Source organism: Peromyscus maniculatus, chromosome 10 (assembly GCF_049852395.1).
Source record: "Peromyscus maniculatus bairdii isolate BWxNUB_F1_BW_parent chromosome 10, HU_Pman_BW_mat_3.1, whole genome shotgun sequence".
NCBI classification, from domain to species: domain Eukaryota; kingdom Metazoa; phylum Chordata; class Mammalia; order Rodentia; family Cricetidae; genus Peromyscus; species Peromyscus maniculatus.
Window position 1 is genome coordinate 55239913 of NC_134861.1, and position 23629 is coordinate 55263541.

The following is a 23629-nucleotide window of genomic DNA, read 5'->3' on the forward strand; positions in this document are numbered from 1 at the left end:
TTTTAAAATTAATTTTAACTCATAAAAATAATGCTTAAGAAATACATGCTAAATTAATGGCTTCTGTGGGGCAAACATGAACTCTTGAGACTGTAAATATTTATTGAATGAAGTCTCTAAAGTCAAGGTGACTAGCGAACCTTAAAGTCAAGAGAAAATATGAGTGTGTATGTGTGTATGCACGAGTGTGTGTGTGTGTGTGTGTGTGTGTGTGTGTGTGTGTTTACAGGGTGTCTATTAACATAGTTCAAATTCTCATTCTCTGTCAGTACATCTATAGCTATACTTATTGCGATTATACTATTGAATTCTTCTTGTCTGTTTTCATTTTGGATTTTACCTTCCAAACAATGTATGAGAGGGTTATTGTAGGTCCTAATAATTATATAACTGTTAAGCAGTTTGGCAGCATACAATATTTTATAGAGGACCCTTGTATAAATTAAAACAGAATGAACCGATTTCTTCATATTGTCATTTCATAAAAGCACAAGTCACTTTCAAGTAATAATGGTAGCGTTTGGTTGTCTTAACATTAAAGTATTCTTTTAATCAAGTAAAATAATTTCCAAAATTTGTTTCCTGATTTTATGTGTGTTCTTTTATAAATATTGAGGATTTGGTTTGTAGATAGACACATGTTTTATGTAAAGTTTCATTCAGTATTATACCTTTTTTCCTCTTGAATAAACCAAATTGTAACTAGGAACATCTTAATTACTCTTCACTGTTGCATTCTTTCCCCAGATTATCGAAATTCCATGTTGCTTTATGTACAATAGTATACTTTCATAAATTTTCAGGGATAAAAATCCAATTTAATATGCTGTTTAGGGCAGTCTTTCAAATGTATAGCAGTGCAAAAGGAAACCCCTATCTCTCATTCTTACAGCATTTCTTGACAACCACAGTAATGGTTTCGTAAAACCTCTTCCTGGGATGAGTACAGGCATCCAAATTCTATTCTGAAAAGGCTATAGTACTAGTTCTCTGACATTTTAAAAGTTCATGTGATCCTGAAAAATGATTAAAGGTTATCTCTAGAGCATATTTCTGATGACAGTTTCCCTAGCTTGCTATAGTTCAGAGGTAACAAGGAATGAATTGTTTTAAATTTTATTTTTCACTTTATACTCTCAAACACAGGCTTAGCCACTGTCTCTTCAAAAGCCACCAGAGAGCACAGTATATGCTAATACTGTTAATCCCAGACAGAGTGGTCAGAAGCCCTTTTATGTTTACAATTTAAAATATTTTTATCCCCAAATCTAATATTGGTATACCTTCATCACAAGCATAGAAAACTAGAGCCAAAGAATCATCTTGTAACCCATTACCAAGTTCCATTTTTGCAAGAGTGTTTCGATTGCAAAAATCTTAGTACGTATATCTGAGATTCTTTCATGTTAAATATATACTTTATAATGTTTTTAAAAATTTGATTTAATGTAAGCATAATGTTTTTACAACTGGAATATAAGTTGGTAAAATGCATTTACTGTTCCATATTTGAAGATAATAACTATAACTATGCATATAAATGTAAACAGAATTTGTAACTTATTTTGTTACTCCAACAAATGACTTAGTGGCTGCAGAGATGCTATAAAGACCTGATTCACCAATGATAATTATTGCCTAATTTGTTTCAAGTGCTTATAGCCTCCTTGCCTATGAGTTAGTATATGAAGGTTTCTTCCTCCATTTCCTTCCTTTCCTCTACTCTCTCTCTCTCTTCTTGTATCTCAGAGGTATCTCCTTGTATCTGAGAATACAGAAAATGGAACAGAAATACACTGGTGTCATGAGCAGCTTGTACTACAACTGATGTCATTTAAAAAAATACATTTTATAGAAATCAAACAGGTAAAGAAATGTTCCCATAAACCATGGAATTACAGTGGTGATACTACATTATGGAGTAACAGCAAGAGAGTTTCCCACAATTTCACACTCATGTTCCTGCTAATATTTTGTAATCAGTTTTCTTTTATTTCAAAATGTTCTTTATTCACAAAGCAGTTTTTAATATCTCTTATTTTTTTCAGATGATGTGATTTAATAAAAAATGCATAAGTTGATTGTCTTTCTTAGGCTACACAACAAATCCAATTAAAGTTTGAAGGGACCTGTAAAAAGAACTGGCATTCAAAATATGAATGGAAATTTCTTCTACTAAGGTCTTAGAGTTTATTTTGTGGTCTATGCATGAATTGAGCTGCAATCCACTCACTAATATGAGTGGAAGTTTGCCATTCAAAGGGACTAGGAATAACAACTTTGAAGTTTAATTTGATACATAAAGTTAGATATTGTCTGAAGAAACTGGGCAGTTATTATTCTTGCATCTATTCTTTTATCTGCAAAGTGAAGCAATTATACGTTATGCTAATGTATTGTGATAATTAGGTTATACAATGTACATATAATAGTATGTTCCGACATGTAAGTGGCAATCAATAAAATTACTGCTGTAAATGCTTTTGGAGAACACTGTGGACAATCATATGAGAATGTAAAGTTATTGATGCTTGGGGAAATTTACAAACTGTGACAGACAGTGTTTTCTGTAGAGTTGAGTATCAAATACCCTAACTGTCCTGGTAGAACTCTCATCAAATGACTGATGGAAGTGGATGCAGAGAACTACAGCCAGGACCCAGGTGGAGCTCTGGGAGTCCAATCAGCAAGAAAGAGGAGGGAACGTATGAGCGAGAATTGTTGAGACCAAGATTGAAAAAAGCATAGAGACAAATAACCAAACTAGTGGAAACACATGAACTATGAACCAATAGCTGAGGAGCCCCCAACTGACAGGCCCTCTGGATAAGTGAGACAGTTGATTAGCTTAAACTGTTTGGGAGGTTCCCAGGCAGTGGGACTGGAACCTGTCCTTAGTGCATGATGGCTGTTTGGAACCTGGGGCCTATGCAGGGATACTTTGCTCAGCCTGGGTGAAGGGAGGAGGGGACTGGATCTGCCTGGACTGAATCTACCAGGCCAAGCTGAATCCCAAGGGAAGACCTTGCCTTGGAGGAGGTGGGAATGGGGGGTGGGTTGGGGGAGAAGGCTGGGGGGTGGGAGGAGAGGGGAATCCGTGGCTGATATGTAAAATTAAATTAAATTATAAAATAAAAAAATAAAAAGAAGAGGTTAAAAAAAGTCTAGTATCAAATCTACACATCTATTTTTAAAATTACTTTGTTTTGTTTTTGTGTATTGAACAAGCATAGCAGTGAGTGATTACCCAGGTACTGAGAAAGTGAGAAAGTACATGGAGATTTCTGAGGAAGGTTCAAGCATAAGAATCAATTACTTCCCCTACAGTTGATGTTTATAATATTGATAAAATGAAACACTTCATTTTTTCCTTTTGGTAGTGGAGCATAAAGCCATGAAGGCTGTAATTAATATTACCTCATAATTATATATTTTGAAATGGCATTCAACATTTTTTTTTTTTGGTTTTTTGAGACAGGGTTTCTCTGTGTAGCTTTGTGCCTTTCCTGGAGCTCACTTGGTAGCCCATGCTGGCCTCGAACTCACAGAGATCTGCCTGCCTCTGCCTCCCGAGTGCTGGGATTAAAGGCGTGCACCACCAACACCTGGCCGGCATTCAACATTTTAAGAAGTAAAATCAAAATTATGTTCATAAAAGAATTACACAACAATTAAATTATTTAAATAAGCCAAAATCAGTAGGATGATTTGAGGAGAAAGAGATGTAGGGAAAAGGGAAGATATGGAAGATATCTAAGAAAATTGAGATTGAGAAAAAAAAAATAGAGGAAAACAAAGTAAAAGAGAATAATCAAAGTCTTAGGCACTTAATGTATTCAAAACATTTGATAAAACTGCTTTCTACACCGGTCATGACTTTGTCACATCCAGGAGAAGAAAACACATGAAATTTTTATAGTATCTCATGTTTTATAATAGATGTGGGGGCAACATCCTGGAAAGGCAGGTTATACATGAGATTGCAAACCATTTTTAAGCCCCAAATCCTCTGTGATTTCAGACATAAAATGTGAGCCAAAAATTGCCTGATTAGACAAATTATTGGACTTAATAGCATGTTCCTCTCTCTAAATTGGTTTTCAAACATTTCCAGTAACAAGCTACAAATAATTTTTTTTTTTTTGGCAAAATGATAGAGATGTTACTAAAGGGTTGCAGTTTGTGCATGAGTATTGTCAGAATAACCAGGTAAAATGAAATGACGTTCATCTTTCTCCTGTGAATAAATGGTTAATGCACTAACGAGTGTTACTTAATTATGCTCTTTTTTCAATTTTAACATTCATGATTTTAGTTTTCATAGTGACACATGCTACACTGATCATAAAATTATATAGTCCATTTTAGGGACAGCTACACTGTTTTTCTGGCTGATTTCCTGGTGCAGACTATTTTTGCCTGTGGTCAACACTCCATGAGAAGGTTTTTCTGAAATGAGTTCCAAATTTATAGCTCTTATGCTTCAGTAGTGTAATGTCATTAAATAAGGAAGTCTACATTCCTATAATCAATAAAACCTTCTCAATGATCCAGCTTCTTTCATTTGATCACTCCACTTGCCTAGATGAAAATAGTAACCCCGATTTTACTGTTTGTTCATACAACGTTTTCTGAACCCTGAGCTAATTCCTCCTGTACTAGATAGCTTCTGAAAGGCACAGTATTTCAATATGTAGAGACAAATAAAAAGGTCGCTCTTACTTAATAGTTGTGGGCACTGTAAATGTCCTCTTGGGGAAGATAAAAAAATGTGCAGTTTGCACATTGACACTCCACTGATCTTCAAGGAAATAGGAATGAAGCAAAGATATCTGTTGAACAGTGTTCTTAGTTCCATCATAATAGAAAATACCATAACACCACTGAGGCTACCTGGAAAACAGGACCCCAACAAAGACACAGAGAAATGGATGAGATCTACATGAACAGCCTGGACATGAGTGGGAGCAATGAAGGGCGAGGGTCGAGGGAAAGAGTGGGAAATCCTAGCTGGATCAAGAAAAGAGAGGGAGAACAAGGAATAGGAGACCATGGTAAATGAAGATCACATGAGAAAAGGAAGAAACAACGTGCTAAAGAGGCCCACAGAAATCCACAAAGATACCTCCACAATAGACTGCTGGCAATGGTCAAGAGACAGCCGGGACTGACCTACTCTGGTGATGGGATGGCCAAATACCCTTAATAGTTGGGCCAGAAACCCCATCCAAGGACTGAGGAATCTGGATGCAGACATCCACGGCTAGGCCCCGGGTGGAGCTCCGGGAGTCCATTTGGTGAGAAAGAGGAGGGTTTATATGAGCGAGAATTGTTGAAACCAAGGTTGGATAAAGCACAGGGACAAATAACCAAATGAATGGAAACACATGAACTATGAACCAAAGGCTGTGGGGCCCCCAACTGGATCAGGCCCTCTGAATAGGTGAGGCAGTCGATTGGCTTGATCTGTTTGGGTGGCATCTAGACAGTTGTACCAGGTCTTGGGCTCGTTGCATGAGTTAGCTGTTTGAAACCTGGGACTTATGCAGGGATGCTTGGCTCGGTCTGGGAGGAGAGGACTGGACCTGCCTGGACTGAGTCTATCAGGTCGATCTCAGTCCTTGGGGGAGACCTTGATCTGGAGGAGGTGGGAATGGGGGGTGGGCTGGGGGGAAGGGGAGGGGGGGCAGGAAGGGAGAGAACAAGGGAATCTGTGGCTATTATGTAGACCTGAATAGTATTGTAGAATAAAGTAAAACCAAATATATATAAATAATACATTTCTCTAAAAGATTTTTTGTTGGTTTTTGAATACCTGGAATATTTATATCTTAAAAAAAAAACAGTACCAGATTAAGATATTATTTTAAAACTCATTGTGCGATACAACTCTATTCATTCAATGCCTTTGTGTTTGCATAAGAAGAATGAGCTCAGTGTGGTGATGTATACATATAACCCTAGCATCTAGAGGCTGAGATATAGGGAGCCTGAGTTCAAGGCCAGATTGGTTATATAGTGAGTCCCAGTCTAGTCTGGTTGTACAGTTAGACACTATATCAGAATAGTCATACCATTTGGCCAATTCTAAGGATATATTATATAATTCTAAAAAATTAATAGTGAAAGGAGGCCTACACTTTGAAAAGCGAATTTCTTCCCCCCCCCACCTTTTTTTTTTCGGAGCTGAGGATCAAACCCAGGGCCTTGCACTTGCTAGGTAAGTCTCTACCACTGAGCTAAATCCCCAACCCCTGCGAGTTTCTTTTCTATGAAAATGTTTGGTCACACCTGAAATAGATACTGATGCATGCATGTGGGTTGCATATACTCATGGGAGTGTTATTTGTGTGTAGTGTGTATGTGCATGTGTGAATGCGTATATGTATAAAAGTGGGCATGCTCATGTATGGAGGCCAAAGAATGTCACATGTCTTTCTTTATCACCCTTACTCTCATTCCATTGTATATAAATGGTCTCCTGCTAAACTAGAAGTTCATTATTCTGGCCATGCTGGCTGGTCAGTGAACTCCCTGAGTTTTCTTGTTTCTAGCACCTTTAATGCTTTGATTAAAGCACATGGAGATGCCCACCTTCTGTAGGGTCAATTCAAAAACAGGTTCTAACACGTGTGCAGCAAGTGCTCTTAAACACTATGTCATCTACCCAGACCCAGAAACAATGTACTTCATAAGTGAAATGAGAAACTGTTTATGACTACTTTTGAGTGTATGTTGTGTAGGACTGGCCTGATGCAAAACCGCTAGAGAATACTGTCTTCATTTGAATTCATGGCCACTAACTTTTACTTTCATCACTTGGTGAAAATATTCAACTATGCTAATAAGCAAGCTCTTAATTAGCTTTTCTTCCACTACCCTAATGTAATTTGAATTTTTACTTTGTCTAATTTTCATTCTAAAATTGTCACAACAGATGATCAAAGATTCAAAGTATTTCCATTCTGTAATACTTTTCTGTCTTCTGTGTAATATAAATAAGTACTTGATAACTGAAAAAGAGATAGATCATTCAAATACTCAAAACATTTGAATAGCATTGTATTTGGCATTGCTTTCTCCTGTAAGTTAATATTTTACAACTCCTTTCTATCAAATTCCTTTTCTGAAGTTGCAACACTCATTTATTATTTGTGACTTCTAAGCAAAGAACATTCTCTTCGATCAGGGCATCTACAGTAGTGAAATTGATGAAGCATTTCTGGTATAGAAAGTGGGCTTTTGGGAACCTATTCCCTGTGCTGGGATGCCCCACCCAGCCATGATGGGGTGGGGTTAGTCCTGCCTCAACTTGATATGCCATGCTTTGTTCACTCCCATGGGAAGTCTACCCCTTTCTGAATGCAGGAGGAGTGGATGGAAGAGGAGGTTATGGGAGGTTCAGAGGAGGGAACAGGGAGGCGGGGGGGGGGGGAGGAGAAACTGTGTTTGGTATATAAAATAAATTTTAAAAATTAATAAAAAAGAAATTAGTAACTAGTAATAACTGAAAAAAAAGAAATGCTAATCCAATAATCTCTAAGATTAAAGTATAGTATGTCTGAAATATACAATATGATAAATAACTATTAAATAATTTATTAAGCATTTACATATAAAAATTAAATTATGCATGTCTATAAAATATCACATTTTTTTAAAATGCCAAAACCACCTTGATAATCAGAAGTTGGGGAGTCTATAGGATTTTTTGCAATAAAATGTTAGGTAAAAGGTTAAGTATTTTTCCATTCCAGATGACAAAAATTAATGTGAAATAAGTTTACTGATCAGTGTAATTCCTTTATCATATTATCAGTCATAATGGTCATCTTAAGTACTAAATTATTATATATGTAAAAAGAACATGATAAAGTGATGAACTATGATTTCAAGAGTGCACTTTGTTGTAATTAATGAAATATGATGGCTTATAAAGAGATATATTACTTGAACTTAAGGGCTGACATAATTAAGTGTTAGCTATTTAAAATGTGTGATTATACTTATGTAGTTTGTCCTGCCCTCCCTCTGATTATTAATATAAAATGCTGTGGATATGCCTATACCTAATCTCGTTCTGGTGTTGGCTGTCATCTATTTAAAGCCAGTAGAAGAGAGCTGAATCTACATATGGAGCTCTCTATACAAATGCTACACTCAAATAATTCAGTCATCTGTTTCCTCACATGAATATTGTCTAACCTGGTCCAATAAAGGATGAAACAAGGGTCACTTGATCTGTACTTTTATGGAATATCACTGTTTGTTTTGGTCATTATCTTTAAAATTTTATTGCATTGTCATTCTTAGCTTTTTACATCTACAAAGTAAAGAGCAGATCTCCAAGCACTGATGTTATACCAATTCCTGTTGTTATTTGTAAAAGAGTTTTCATGAAATAACACTTAGTTGAGTGTTGGGCATAAAGACTTACTTGTTTTTAAAAGACTAAGATTTTTACTTATTTATTTTAACATTATTGAGTTATAATTAAATCAATTTCTCCCTTTTACTCACTCCGGCATCTCTGAAGTATCCTTTCACTAACATTTTACACATGTCTCCCACTCTCAGTTTGACGAACTCTTTCCCTTTGATGACTGTTGTTATAAACATTTGTGCTTATATCCATATCTAATAGACATGTGTTCACAAAAATATATTTGTAGCTAGAGTTTTCTCTCTGAGTCCCGCCAATCCCCGACAGTCCTGTAGCCCACTTATAAAATAAACACACAGACGCTTATATTATTTAAACTGCTCGGCCATTAGCTCAGGCCTACCATTGTCTAGCTCTTATTCTTATACTCAGCCCATTTCTGTTCATCTATATGTCGCCACATGTTCCGTGGCTTTACATGCTGCTCCCTGGATGGCTGGGGACTATCCCAGACTTCCACCTCCCAGCCTCTCCTCTCTGTTTGTCCTGCCTATCCTATACTTCCTGTCTGGCTACTGGCCAATCAGTGTTTTATTTATTCACAACATACAGGACACCCCACAGCATATATTTATATATTTTAAGTAAATACATATTTATATATAAATACACAAGCTGATGGTTCCTTTTTTAGTCTGTGTGTGTATATGGTTTCAGGGCTGACCACTCTGTGCCAGAAAACTTATAAAGGGATTCTTTTCTTGCTTATTCTCCTTTTCCTAGAGGTTTTTAGTTGATTGTAGTTCTTTGCTTGGGCAGGGGAACATCTTGAAAAAATGTTCCCTTTCATGTTAACATGTACATTATTATTTCCATTGTTCTGGAATTGTTTATGCAGCCATTTCTATTAAAGACAGTTTCAGAGTAATCATTTTGGTATTGTGGCTCTTACATGCTCTGTGATGTAGATGTATCTGTTGGGCCTCGAATCCCCATGATCTGTTGATCTCCACATTGTATCAATTTATGGTTTCTATAATGAACTCCTTTTGCTGTAAAGAGAGACCTTTTTGATGAGAGGTGGTAACTACCTTATCTGTGTGTATAATAAGATTTATAATGCAGAAAAAAATAATGCGGGTCAAGGAAGGTGCAGTAGTGGTTTCCTAAAGTGCATTTCTTTCCTAAAGTGCATGCATAACTCGAATTTTTCCCCCGGTGTTCTTCTGTCTCAGTGTCTTTTTTTTTTCTTTCTTTCTTCTTTATTAAGAAATTTTCTTCTCACTCCACATACCATCCACAGATCCACCCTCCTCCCACCCCCAGCTCTCTTTCCCAAGCCACCCCGCATCCCCACATTCCCCAAATCGAGGTCTCCCATGGTGAGTCAGAAAGCCCAGCACACTGAGCCTAGGCAGGTCCAAGCCCCTTCCCACTGCACCAAGGCTGTGCAAGGTGTCACACCACAGGCACCAGTTTCCCAGAAGCCTGCCCATGCACCAGGGACAGATCCCGATCCCCCTGCCTGGGTGCCCTCCCAAACAGTTCAAGCCAAACAACGGTCTTCAGTATCCAGAGGGCCTAGTCCAGACCCATGGGGTCTCCACAGCCACCAGTCCACAGTTCATGGGTTTCCACTAGTTTGGCCGGGCATGACCCCATTTACCCTAAGAAGTTGGCTAGTTTTCCACTTACCAGTGGGATTTTCTTTCTGTTGATTGGACCTTAAGACCAACTAAACAGCTGCTGGTTGCCACTGATGTGCGAGTACAACTTACTGTACTTTTACGCTTATCTTGTCATGCTGATTACTGCCAGATTGCCGGAAAGAAATAAAGGTGCAGCTGCAACTCAAATCATGTGTGTGTGTGTGACTACAGTTTAAAGGCTTTAGCAAAGAACTTTGGACTTACTTTGCCCTGTCCCTTCTCCTTCTATGTTGATCCCACTTGCTCCTTCCTAGTTGGATTCCACTCTCAGTTTTTCCCTTTTCCTGTTTTATATCACCAGTATCTTGTAATTCCCTCTCAGAATCCCCCACCCCCACCGTGGTCCCTTTAAACATTCCAGTTTTCTATGGATGTTCTATGTCATTTACTCGCATCTGATTTTGAGTTTGTAACTGCACATAAGTGAGAGCATTCAAAATTAATCTTTCTGTGCCTAGGTTATTTTCTGCAATATAATCTTTCTTAGGTCCAACAATTTGTGTACAAATTTCATAATTTTATTTCACTTTGCAGGTAAACAGTATCACACTATTATGTATTAGATTTTCATTATTGATTTAGGTTGTTTCCATTTTCTTATTATTATGAATATGATGGATATTAACATTGCTGAGCAAGTACCTGTGAAGTAACAAGTTTAACCACTTGGGCATTTGAAAGTTGTGTGGGATCATATGGTAGATTTATTTAATATCCAAATTATACAAAGGACTTGAGAAACAAAGAGTCAGGGATATAGATAACTTAATTGAAAACAGGTTACTGATTTGAAGACAGACTTCTGAATAGAAAACATAATAATTGCTAAGAAATACACCAAAAAGTGTATATTATTCTTAACAATTAGAGAAATTAAAATTAAAACAACTTTGAGATTTCACCTCACTTCAGTTAGAATAGAGAAAAATCAATAAATCTGACAGTAAATTATGAAAAATTTGTATAAAAGGGGGAATCTGCTGGTGTGAATGCAAATTGGCGCAGCCATTCTTGAATCGGTATGAAGAATTATCAAAAAACTACAGTTAAAAATGTTTTGAAATTACTTGTAATTTTAGTTTCTCATTTCAATTTAGAACAATAAAAGAGATATCTTGATTGAGGGAGACATTATGGGGTAAGGGAGAAACCTGGTGCTAGGGAAATTCCCAGGAACCCACAAGGATGAACCCTGATTAGACTATTATCAGTAGTGGAGAGGGTGCCTGAATTGACCTACCCTGGTAATCAGACTGGGGAATACCCTGTCATCACAGAGCCTTCATCCAGTAACTGATGGAAGCAGATGCAGAGATCCACAGCCAAACACCAGGCCAAGCTCTGGGTGCCCAGTTGAAGAGAGGAGGAGGGATTATATGAGAAAAGCGGGATCAAGATCATGATGGGAAAATCTACAGAGACAACTGAATCAAGCTTGTAGAAATTCACAAACTTGAGACTGACAGGTGTGGAACTTGTATGGGACTGGACTAAGCTCTCTGCATGTGGAAGACAGTTTTGCAGCTTGGTCTGTTTAAGGGACCTCTGGCATGGGATCAAGAACTGTCCCTGGTTCATGATTTTGCTTTTAGGAGCCCATTACCTATGGTCGGAAGTCCTGCTCACCCTTGATGCAGGGGGGTAGGGGATTGGTCCTGCCTCATCTGAATGTACTAGGCTTTGCTGACTCCCCATGGGAGGCCTTAACCTTTCAGAGAAAGGAATCCGGGTTGGGGGGTAGGGTCAGTGAAGGAAGGCTGGTGGAAGCAGGAAGATGGATGAGAGGAAGATCTGTGGTTAATATGTAAAATAAATTAAGACATTAAATTAAAACAAAAAAACAAAATAAATTTATAACTTCCTGAATTTAGTATGCTATTAATCAATTAATTATTTTCAACAAATTAAAATCTTCCAAGCTTTGGTACTAAACATTGAGCATACCTCACCCTTTGGGTAACTAAGAATGAGGAGAGGATGTGTTCAGTCAGTGATAATCCAGAAATGTACTGAAAATGCATGATTTTGGAAACAGTAAGACCATAAGAAGATAGATAAAGAAGAAAATTGAAAGAGAAGAAGGAAAAAAGGTACCTGATCTATCAAGCAAGAAAATGTTTAAAGATAAATGATACTGATATTCCTGAGGTGTTTTTTTTTTTGGGGGGGGGGCAGGGGAGCACAAGAATGATCAAAATTAGGGAAATTGTCCCATTTATTCAAAATATTTAAAGTTTCCATTATGAAACAGAATGAAGTTTAAGATTAGAACACAAGAATTTGGCCACAATTTGTAAAATACTGGACAGTCATAGAGTGAGGTATATCCTGTTGCTTTTACTTTTTTATTGCTGAATATTTTATGAGAAGCATTACCATTCAGAAAATAGATGAACAAAATGTTTTTCCTGTATTTGCATTCCATATATTATACTTTAAATGTGTAAAACATCACAAAAAGTATTATTGGAAAAACATTTACAGTGTGATCATCAGAGAGGCTTCCTCTGGCAGCATATTGGAACAGATGTGGAGACTCACAACTAGACATTATGGAGAAAGGGAATCTAAATTAGAGGTCTCAATAAAATCCCTTCCCTCAGAGATCGGAATCACATAGAAGAGGAGACAGAGAGATTGGTAAGAGCCAGAGGGCATGGAGGACTCCAGCAGAATAAGAGCCTTCTCAGTCAACTAAGTGAGGCACTGATGAGCTCACAGAGACTGCAGCAGTAAGCACAGGGCCTACATGGGTCGATATCAGGTCCTCTGCATATATATCACAGCTATTAACTTCATATTATCATGGGACTTCTGAGTGTGGGAACAAGAGGGTCTCTGACTGTTGAGCCTGCTCTTCGGACCCTTTTCCTCCTGTTGAGTTGCGATTCCAACTATGATATGTCGGTTTTGTTTCACCTTATTATGTCATATTTGATCATGTTTATCTCTTAGAAGGTTGTTCTTTTCTAATGAGAGACAGAAAGGGACTGGATCCAGAGGGGAGGGGAAGTGGGAATGAACCAGAAGGAGTAGAGGGAGGGGAAATATAATCAGGATATATTGTATGAGGAAAGCATCTATTTTCATTTTTAAAGAGTGACAGAAAGGAAAAAAAACAATAATGGGATCTCAGCTCATTTGTCACTATTTTTTTTTAAATGTTCCTTCTTATTTCTTTAATCTCATGATTGCTTTCCAATGCTTCTGTACAGTTCCACTATTTTACATTGTAGAAATCTGTGGTATTCATTCTCTATTCTTCTTATCCAGTTCTTAATTTTCAATATTTCATTTAGTTCTACTTCTAATGCAAACATGTATTTTAAGTTGAATTTGATAGTACTGTCTATTATTTTACTAACTGCTTGTTGAGGAGAGTATTAGGAATATATTTGTACATATATTAGAGGTCAACTATCATCTTCCTCATTATAATGTATGGTTAAAATGAAATATTGAGAACAACAAAGATTATGTTGAGTTTTAGTAGCCATCAGGATGAAGGAAAATTCATAAACTTGAGTAAAATGATACCACATTTCCTTAAGTCCTACTGGGAATACCTGTCTTGTAAAACCACAGATTTTTGGGAGGAAAGTGGGGTGACAGATGTAACCACCCTATTTGCCAGCTTCCAACAGAATGACTGAAAACTCAGTTTAACACACGCCTGATAATTAGAACCGTAATTACAAAGGAAAAGACAACCAGCCCAGCAGTGAAGGCAGAACCTTGCAGAAAGAGCTCACCTACTTGTACCTAATTTCCCTCAATAGCATTTTTAATTTAGGAACTGAAAGCTTTTGTAAGAAGAGTAGATTTGTCTCATTTCAATTTTAAATGAAATTTCCAGAGCACATAATCACATGATCTACTACTTCTCTTCCCGTTGCTTGTTTCATGCTCTGCAATAATATGTCTTTGACAATTGAGATGCTTATTGAATGCAGAGCACAGGAATTTCTAAAGTCATCAAAAGGCTTTGGAAATGCAGGTGATATTAGTGACTAAGACCTTTGTCAAACACTCATTTTAAAACCTAGTCATAGGCTTCAGAGGTGGAGCGATGAACAAATTGTTCTGACTCATATAAGATGACTCCACTCTGACTGCTGAGTTTCCTCCCACATGGTGTCATTTTGGAAATAATTTATTAGGCAGAAAGAGGTTACTTTTGGGCAGGTGACTTTCTTTTTTATACATCATTACCATGAGACACAGTATGACAATAAGTGGTACTATGTCAATATGAGGCCCAGTTTTTTAGTGTTAACAATATTTCTCTTTTGTCTTTCTTCTTAAAGATTTCACTGTAAAGATTAAAATGCTGTAAGCTGTCTTAGGTCTGCCTGTTTTCCCTCTGCTTCCATTGTCTTTCTTGTTCTCTCTTTCATTTCCTGCATGCTCCATATCATCTATTTCTGAACTTAGTTCTTATTCTACGTGGTCATTCTGAGGGACTCCCTGTTCTGTCCACTTCTGTTACGGATTGACGATAGCAGAAACTGGGTATGTTCTATTATGTTACTAGATGTGTTTGTTATTGTAGCTGCTGACCTACTTTAGAAAGGAACAGTTCGCAGTTTCTCCCTTACTGTACTAATATCTTTAGGATAACAGTATTTTTTCTAAAGCTGGATCACTTGCTGCAAATGTGAATCTGGCAGCTATATACACCAATTCATCTTCATCTAACCTTCTATTCAGCATTGGCACTTAGAAGACAGCATTGCCTGGTATCCTACCATCCTTCATGAAGTATTGGTTGAATATTATCTTCACAGATTTTGAAAGTCATTAACTGTATCTTTACTAGCTCCAAACACAGCTCATATCCCTATACTAAATTATTATTAATCACTACTCTCTTTTGTTACAGCTATTGTTAACTTTCACTGCTATTTCTGAATTCATTGATAACTAGTGTGTACTCAAATTTAGTACATCCAATCAGTAATATATTAGCCAGAATTGGTTTGAAATACATGTGTTATCTTGTAATAAGCTTGCTGATACACAATGGACACACAAATATCATCTATAAGTACATTCAAAGAGTACAAATAACAATGCTGAGACACGCATATGCTGAAATGATTCCTGTAGTTAAGCTCAGCAATACCTCTCTTTAGTCTCATGGCTAAAATTCCCATGTTCTTTTTCTTTCTGGTTTGTGGTAAAAATAGTTAAGTTGTGTTTTGAAAGAGAACATTGGGCTTAGTGTATTATTAATTGTTTGTCTGTACTATATCATGGAGACCTAGAATGTACTTATTCTGTGTATTTTAATGTGGTACAGTTTGACCATAATCACTATCTCCTTCGGAATCTGACCATTTATGAGGCACATGTAAGTGAGATTATAAATTATGTCTACATGATGTTAACTTCATCAAACATAATGTCTTCCAGGGTGTTCCTTTTCACAAATATCAAAAGCATTCCAGTATATCCTATTTTACTTGTAGAAATCATCATATAATTGAATGTTATCTTTTCTATTCTATATATAATAATTTTCAACTATATGAATTTGTAAGGTTTGAAAATGCATGCTATAATCTGCTTAGAACTTGTGATAAATGAATTCCTACTTTCAATTAATATAACTTGCATCCTTCAAAAACTTGTTGGTTTTAAATATAATATTACTTCTCAAAAATCAATTAATAAAATCTATCAACAACAAAAATCTTTCTCCAATTTTAAATTAAATTAATCTGGCTAAATGAGTATTCTGACTTTCCAACTGAAGAATCTGATATCATTGCCTCAGGGTAGTAACTTATCTACCTACAATATCCAATGTAAGAAAGAGTAAAGAGAGCTGTGAGTCATGCTTTGCCTAAGGCTGACCTGAAAGTGCTTCTGGCATTGCTTCTTTGTTTCCTTGTTTTTGAAAATACTTCACTGATTCTTATTTTGAAAGTGAATTTAAGAATATAGAAAAAGAGATGAAACGTGAGACTCTACATGCATAAAGAATAAGTTTTATGTATTCTTCATTTAACATCATTATTTAACATCTTCAATTAACATCAAGTTAATATATTTGGGAAGGAAAATCACTGAATTAGGGATATGATAGGAGTTGTAAGAATCAATGTAATATAAAGTGCCTCTTTTTTTGATTCTGGCATTGGAGATGAGATAAGCATCTTAGTTCAGAATGCAAATAATGCTTCACTTCATTGTTTGAGAATTTTCTGTCTCCAAATTAAAAGAAAAGAAATAAAATATTTTAGATGAAACTCAAACAAAGCTAGAGAATTGAGTAAACAACTTTGTACAATGTACCTCCTGTTAACTTGTATAGGAATTCATTTATTTGCTAATAAGTAACAAATGGTTATTCTGTTCCCTTAAATTAACTACACAGTTAACTGGATGATACATGTGCAAGATAACTTTATGTAGTATATATGCATGATTATATGCATATATGTACACACATGTATACACACAACATACACACATGTATATATTACATGTAGAAAGTATATTACATGTAGAATGCATAAGCTTTTATTGGAGACTACAATAGAACCCATATAACACAGACTGGTTTTCTAATTGCTATGTAGCTGAGATGACGTTGAATCCTCCCACTGTTAACCTCTCAAATACTGGTAATAAAAGCATATGCCACCATCAGAAATAATCATCTGCAGAAGCACATTCTATTTTTGTAATATCTGTCATTCTATGATTCCCATAGAAATCTTAGTAGTGCACCTATACCATGGTCAAAAGGGGGTTTCTATTTTTATCTGTTATTAAAAAAAAAAAAGAAAAGACATTCTTCTAAAACAGAAAGGGCTTTCTATATAATTTGACTTGATTAGAAAGGAAAATATCACTATTAACTCAAATCTTTCATAATCTTTTCACACATCTTTTTCCTCTTTATTTATTTTTGAAATGTCTACTCCAAAGTCTACTCATATATTTGCTTCTTTAAAAATCCCTACTAATTTTGCAGAATTCATATAATTTGAATGTTAACAAGTTTGTCTTCTTTATTAAGTAAATGTGTGTGTGTGTGTGTGTGTGTGTGTGTGTGTGTGTGTGTGTGTGTGTGTGTTAATTTTCAAGTTAGTTCCTGGATTTCCCATAACATAAGTTCACATGAAGATACTACTATAATAACTTTCTAAGCAGTTATGTTTTAAAACTACATAATTTTTTGGATCTGTGAACTCATTTGCTCTAGGTGATTATCAAGAATTTGACTAGTCAAGATAGGCCAGTGCTATCTCAGACAATAAAAACTAACTCACATAGTCTTGCAAACTTAACCCTTTGGATTTTGTTTTTCATTCATTAAGACTCTTTGTATAGAATACCTTTCTTCTACATTTGTCTGTAAAATTGTATTCTTCAGAGAGATGCCTGGGACTGAAATCAATTTTTTAATTGAAATTTAAGTGGCCATTAATGAACTCATGTATCTCTAATGAACTTGAGTAAGGAGAACAACACTTACCTCTCTGCTGTGAATTCTCTCCACTGAATGTGAACCAGAGAATTTAGTGATTAGGATACTGATGAAGTGGAAGAATGATAATCACAACAATTTCATACCTAAGATTTGACGATTTACTTCATGATATTCTAGAAGACGCTGCAGTCAAGATTTCTCTTCCAGGCAGGGGGCTCAGGATCTGTCCCTGGTCTTCTAAACCAATAGATACAGACATCCTTAAGAGAATTGACTTTCATAATTTATCAAGCATCAGCCCTATGATAAGTCATGCTGGTAAGTTACCCCTGCAAAGCTTCCTAATTTCTGAATTCTTAAGGATTTTTACAACCCTGATGTCCTATTGTCTTTGGGCTTATTTCTTCAAAGAGGATTCTTAAGAAACTACTTCAGATACAGAAAGCAAATGTTCTCAGAGATTATTGTATTTCTCATTGGTCCTTTAATTTTTTAAACTGTTTGAAACATGCAATTTTTTTCTCATTTATAATGATTCTTCAATATTACTTTTGAAAGATATAACTATACCCTCAATTTGGTATATCATTTCTATAAAAATGATAAATTCTAAAAACTATGTACTCATAGCATTTGTGATTATCCCTTTACTATCACATCCCAATAGAAGTCATATAACCAATTAATCTTTACCAAAGATACAAATAAAACTTAAAATATTTGTATAGCTTTTTCCTTATATCATGAAGAGTTTAATACTACATAAAATTATCAACTATACGTTTTAAAATTTGCATTTAAAGTTTTAAAAGACAAATATTAGGAAATATTTTTATTTAAGTAGTTTTGAAAGAAATATCCTTTGATAAATATCATTTCTTTTTTTAAAAAAATATTTACAGCAGATTGCATGTTTGACTAGATTCTGAATGAAAAATGAAATGGATTGAATAGAACCAGATTCAAATTATTATAGTCCATTATAATGATTTATTCCTTAATGAACATCTGTGTTGGTAATATGTTATTTCCAGATTTGGTGGATTAATTATGCATATAAAAATATAAGGAAATGACACCTTTAATTTTATTACAAATATAGCTTTTTCAGTATCTATCATAACCTGTCATCTACTCACTGTATGACATTATATAGCATTTAAAAGACGTACACCTTTCACTTCGAGTTCTTCAGAATTTTGAAACATGACTTTTTCTGACTCCCAGTTCTACATTGCTTTATTGCTAATCTGAATGGAACCATATGCTTTGATTCAAGCAGGTATTCAGTTCTGTTTATAATAATGATGTTTTTAGCCATTTCGGCCTTTGCAGGTGGCTCAATCTTAAGAGTTATAATTTTATACTTATTAAAAGTTTTTATTATGATTACTGATGGTAATCTATGTAGTTTAACAACACTTTTATTCTGTTAAGCTTTTTATGAAGCAAAATTTTATCTCACTTGAGGATTTACTTTTGGAGTTTTAGAAAAGAACTAATTAGAAATGTTCAAATCTCTGTGAGCTAATAATTATGGTTCCGAAACTCATTACTGTTATACTCTATATGTATAACATTTTAAAGAAAATCTAAACAATGGTTCAACCAATAACAAGTAATCAGTCCTAATTATATATAATATCATAAATATATATTCATTCACTATCATAATACATTCTTATACAGAGCAACACTAAATGAACTTAGGTTGTATTTGCATAGTAATTTGTTACTTAAATAAAAAAGGTGCTATAAATTTGTGAAAGACTCTGGGCGATGAAAGGGAGTTAAAAGGAGGAGAGGGAAGGCCAAAAATGATGCAAATATATCACACGTTCATATATTTTTAAAACTAAGCTGATAACATATAATACACTTAATAGGAAGAAATTCATGCTTAAAACTATATACCCACTAGAAAAAAAAAACACAAAACTTCTGTCTGGTGAGGCCATGGAAACCACAGGAACGTTACTACTGACAACTGACACTTTTGTAAACCAGTATAATTTGCAGCTTATCCTAGATATGTATCTTACACTAATAGGTACATATAGCTCTTGTCATTCATGAACCTTTTACTGAAGACCGATTGTTACAGGATTTCTATAACGAGTCAAAATGTGGAGAACAGCTGTATCTATAATACAATCCCTACACATAAGGCTCCCAGAACATCACAGAGTAGAAGGTGGAAAGAAGTAAGAGCTGGAGGGCTAGGGTATCTGCTGCAAGATTGTGTCTTTTGTGTTGGACAGGGAAGTTTCACTCAGGAGATCTCTTCAATATGGCTTGACTGCACACTACTTATGGAAAATAATCATTTCTCCCTTGAGATACATACTCATTGATACAGATAGTGAAAGATTAAAAAGTCTGTAGATTTTCCCTCTGATGGATGTTCTCCATTATGATCCCAGGACTTCACAGACTTTGGTAGCTATGAACAATTTATAACACTACAGTCATCAGGTTCTCTGTTCTTGCTATTCTTCACACTTGTTCAGTGTATATTATGTTGTTATTGTCTTCCTATTTGTTTAAAATTTGCAAGTTTATTTCTAGGAATATCAAAGTATGAATAATATATGCAATAAGTAAAGTGTTGTATTCATTGGTCTGTTTGGAGAAATTAACTTCTTGCCATATATAAGGTTCATATTTTTGAACACTATATTATTTTCAATCAAGGTTTTTTTTTGTGATCTTTGTTGGACTCCTATTGGAGAAATTATTTTGGCCACTCCACGTAGTTAAAAGGATATTTATTTAATGGCGCAACTCACAAATTAAGTAATGGGTAGGTCGCAGGGTCTGGGGAAGGTGTAATGCAGTCCAGCGGTGTTCTCCGGAGCTCTGCACAGTCAATCTCCACCGGTCAGCGTTCCGGCACCGAGAGAGCGCCCAGAGAGAGCGCTGACCCATCCAGCTCTCGGGTCCCCTGGCACCTCCCCTCGCCCGGCTTCGTAGGCGTGACAGTTGCCAGAGTCTCAATGGGGGTTGGAACTTCCAGAACCAAGCTGGAATGGCTACCCACTACATCTCCCCCTTTTTGTCTAAATAAGAAGGTTCTAAACTAATACAAGACTATATACAAAGGAATGGTTATCAAATATTGTCCAGAAATAATGAGAGATAATGACCTAGATAAGACGTAACTACAACCAATGCAAACAATATCAAGCAAGAAACACATACTAAAATCCAGAGAAGTATAGAGCATAGGTAAACAGCATGTTATAAAGATCATTCAAAGGTGTCCTATCCTAAAGAACCTGAATCTAATACTTAATATGTTCTATCTAAGATATTATATATACTAAGTTGTAACTATAACTGCTAGTCTTCAATCCCATCAAAGACCTGAGAAGGAACATAATGGTACCTGAGAAATGGTAGATGGATGCAAGCAACTTTTGGGAATCTTGCAAGAGTAGACCAAGACTGCTGGCAGCCTGGACAGTCACCTAATGTTTCTCAGCATTGTTGGTGCATTCAAATTGGCTACAGGCCTAGAGTATCTGACAGACCATTTTCAGAAGCAGGATTTCTGAAAGACCATCTTACCCTGTCTTGGCAGAGTACAGTGGTCGCTTTCTTTGTGTCCCTCTTGTCCAGAAAGGACAGCATTGCATTTGTACTGTCAGCCATCAAGGCAAGGGCAGTTCTTTGCCCAGTAGGCCATTTTGTGCCAAAAAGACAAACTTCCAAATGGAAATGTCTTAGAAGCCCAACATTCTCTCGGGATCAATTGGTGCAGCCAAGAGCAATTGTGTCTCATGTCAACAGAATTCTAAGTTATTTAAATGCCATATTCTCTAGGTCTATGAAGTGTTTGAAGATTACCTGCCCATCTGACCTATGTATCTGTAAATCTTGATAACCTAACTAACGTAACTATAGAGATGACAGGCATAGGCGACTATAAGCAAATGTATGGTGAAGAACGATGACTTCAAAATTGTTGCAATACACAAGATATTTATAACAGAGGTAGGAATATATAGTGCGATATGCAATATGACAATAACCTTAAATATATATCAATATACCGAATATCCTAAACAGAAGTAGAACATATATAAAGTATGACAGATATAAATTTACATTTGTATCAATATAAATATGTTTCAAATGAGAGTAGAAATATACGTACATTATAACAAATATAGTTCTGTATTTGTATCAATATACAAATTATCTTAAACAGGAGTATAAAAATAGTTTACATTTGTATCAACATATAAGAATCTATAACAGTGCAAATTATCTAAGGTTGCTATTTTACTAAGTTTGTTTACTAGTACATACAATGATTTACCATCATATCTTATACCTATCTGTTCCATTTCTTCTCCCCCCCCCTTTTTTTTTTACAATACTGAGTTAATATTTTCTTCCACCCCCAACCCTATAACCGTCATCCATAACCCTGAGAATTATGAAACCTAAGGGAGAAGGGGCATCGTTTTCTTAGAATTGCTTCCTGCCGTTTAGGGGGTGATGTTATCTGTTGAGTACTGTGAGAAAGCTCAGATAGTTAAATCTCAGTTAGACTAACTGTAGGTTCTGCAGCAAGTTTTAGAGTAATGGGTAAGATTGTCTGAAATTCTGGCAAGAAGTGTAGTATGATGATGATTACCATGGCATCATTCTGGATTGGGTAGAGTTGTTGTTTTGGGGGCCCCATCTTCCTTCTGGTGACTTCTGAGATTGCTATTGGAAAAACTTATTTGTTATCAAAAATGGGAGGTTTGGATTTAAAGAGGACATAGCATGTAAGAAAGGATTCTGAGAAATCAAGAGTAAGCATGGAGATAATTAGAATTTAGAAGACAATGGTCCCTTTTTATTGGTTTCCTTCTGTCTCACACCAGAGGGCTCTTCTGATATGGGACTGAAGAATCTCTTAAACTTTTCTTTTAGCAATATGCTTGGGTTTAGAGAAGGAGTGAGCCAATTCCATCTCCAAAGCCAGCTTGGCTATAATTGAATTGGAACCACAACTTTTCTAGATTGATAGAAAGATGTTAGACAGTGAGATTTTACCATGTGTAGATTGGTACCAATAGATTCTTCCTTTCTGCTGTAAACATCCGGATATCCAAGGCCTTGTGAGTTTTGGAAGATGGGTATTTCCATTATCCTGGAAAGACAAAAACAGAACCCTACCCCACCCTTTGATTGTTAAATTTTTCTTACAACTTGTAGAGATGTCACATTGGTGGATGATCTTTTACTTCTCTTCATCAAGGGGTTTTTCCTGTTCGAATCGAATTTTTATTAATTTTGTTGGTATCCATAGCTTCTCTTCTCCTGCAGAAACAAAGGCAAAACCCCTTCCCCAACGTAGAACATATCCAGGTTTCCATTCTGAGGTCAGCACATCCTTGAAATAAACTGGTTGGTTTAGCTCAGGAGTTTTGTCTGTTGTCCAATGTCTCTCCGCAGCTGTTGTTCCTTTCTCATTAGCATTGAGAAAATTCAAGGTTAATAAAGCACTATGCAGTCTATTTCTAGGAGTCATTGTTACCTGTTGCTGTTTATTTAGCATATCCTTTAAAGTTCGATTGGATCTCTCTATGACTGCTTGGCCTGTGGGATTATGTGGAATACCTGTAACATGCTTTATATTGTAATAAGCAAAGAACTGTCTCATTTTATTGGAGACATATGCTGGGGCATTGTCTGTCTTAATTTGTACAGGTATTCCCATGATGGCCATAACTTCTAATAGGTGTGTAATCACAGAATCAGCCTTTTCAGAACTCATAGGAGTTGCCCATTGAAATCCTGAATAGGTGTCAATGGTATGATGTACATACTTTAATCTTCCAAATTCTGCAAAATGAAACACATCCATCTGCCAAATTTCATTTCTTTGTATACCTTTTGGATTACTCCCTGAAGGTAATGGAGTTTGGTTATAGATGGAACAAGTAGGACATTTTTTCACAATATCCTTAGCCTGTTGCCAGGTGATGGAGAAATCCTTCTTCAAACCTTTGCTATTTATATGGTGTTTCTTATGATATTCTGAAGCTTCTAGCACATTACCTATTAGTAACTGATCAATCTCATCATTACCTT